Genomic DNA, 1,964 nt, shown 5'->3' on the forward strand with positions numbered 1-1,964 from the left:
CAATGTGATAATAGCTAATATTCACTGAGAGTAATTTTAGACATTCAGGAGTTGCAAAAAGAAGTTGAAAGATGCTGTCTGTCCCATTGTGACAGAAAAGAACCTGCTGATGTCAGGAGATCACCTTGGTGATGGGCTCACAGCTAGCGCTACACTTACGGGGCTCCACAGAGAGCCAGTGGGACCAAAAATGCCCCTCCAGGGTGCTAAGCTCTTGAGAGTAATCATGAACCAGCACTTCCCAAAGGGTGTTCTGTGGAACTGGAGTTCTACGGATGTTAAATGAAAAAAACGTACAAGGGTTTCATGGTCAAAGATGTTGGGCAGAAGGGCTAAATGAAAGGTCTTCCAAAGCCTTTAGTTTGCTAAGTGAGCCTGGTGAGGGTCCAAGAGGGGAAACAAGACTGCAGCTCTCCTGCACGTTCTCATGAAATACCTCAAAGACCCCAATTCCCTGAGAGTCATTTTGGGAAACATTCCTACAGGCCTATGTATGAATGACTAATGACAAATAGATGTTTTGGCAAGAAATGAACAGATATAAGTACACGCACTTATACATTGTAAATTTGCCTTCTTTTTAAATCAGAAACAAAAGTAAGTTGTTTTTCCTTTTTCTAGAAATAAGCCTTCATCAAAACAAACTGTTAGGCCACAGGAACTCACTGGGCGTTTCCATTACCGGTGTCTCGCCGCAGGAGCTATCTATTGAAGACAATGTCTGGAAGCTTCTACTTTGTCATTGTTGGTCACCATGATAATCCAGTTTTTGAAATGGAGTTTTTGCCAGCTGGAAAAGCAGAATCCAAAGACAATCACCGCCATCCCTACGAACCAATTCATAGCTCACACTGCTATCGACCTCGTAGATAGAACGTGGCTGTCAAACAATATGTACCTGAAGACGGGGGACAAGTTCAGTGAGTGGTTTGTTTCAGCATTCGTCACTGCAGGTCATATGAGATTTATTATGCTGCATGACGTCAGGCAAGAAGACAGAATAAAGAACTTCTTTACTGATGTCTATGATTTATATATAAAGTTTGAAATGAATCCATTTTATGAACCCAATTCTCCTATTTGATCAAGCACATTTGACAGAAAAGTTCAGTTTCTTGGGAAGAAACACCTTTTACTCTGAATGCAAAAAATTCAGAAGTCAACAGTGTCACTACAATAAGGTATACCCAGGAATGTGTACATTGTAAGTAACTTGATTAAACAGCCTGGAAAAGTTTTAGTTGTAGTCTCAATTTATCTAAACCTAATGAAATCGCTTTTATATTTAAAAATAGTATATTCAGTTTCTTACGATTATCAACAGATTGATATTTGCTTGTGAACAGTATTATTTATGAAGAGTTCTTTATCGGCAATCTTGAAATATTTTTATTTTAAAAATTGAGGGGCTTCCCTGGGGGCGCAGTGGTTGAGAGTCTGCCTGCCAATGCAGGGGACACGGGTTCGAGCCCTGGTCTGGGAGGATCCCACATGCCGCGGAGCAGCTGGGCCCGTGAGCCACAACTACTGAGCCTGCACGTCTGGAGCCTGTGCTCCGCGACAGGGGAGGCCGCGATGGTGAGAGGCCTGTGCACCGCGATGAAGAGTGGCCCCCGCTTGCCGCAACTAGAGAAAGCCCTCGCACAGAAATGAAGACCCAACACAGCCATAAATAAATAAATAAATAAATAAATAAATAAATAAATAAATAAATAAAAATTTTTTTAAAAAAATTGAGAATAAGCTTTTGACTTTCCTCATTCAGATAGCTTGATCTTGTTGTAACAATCCAGAACCAAATGTCATTGTCAAGATGTGGTAGGCAGATTTAAAACCAAAAGCTTCTGCAGTAGGGAATGAAGTTGATAGCATACACATGGGCTCATCTATACATCTGAGATGTTATGAAAACCTATAGGTAGTATACATACAAGCAGTATATGTACACTAAGAATCCAAGAAGC

General features: G+C 40.8%; 1 pseudogene; it reads left to right on the forward strand.

The window, feature by feature from the left end:
* Positions 1-687: 687 nt before the first annotated feature.
* LOC102999127 (trafficking protein particle complex subunit 2-like) lies at positions 688-1,141 on the forward strand (annotated as a pseudogene).
* The last annotated feature ends 823 nt before the right edge of the window (positions 1,142-1,964 follow it).

This window comes from Balaenoptera acutorostrata, chromosome 3, assembly GCF_949987535.1.
Source record: "Balaenoptera acutorostrata chromosome 3, mBalAcu1.1, whole genome shotgun sequence".
In the NCBI taxonomy this organism is placed as follows: domain Eukaryota; kingdom Metazoa; phylum Chordata; class Mammalia; order Artiodactyla; family Balaenopteridae; genus Balaenoptera; species Balaenoptera acutorostrata.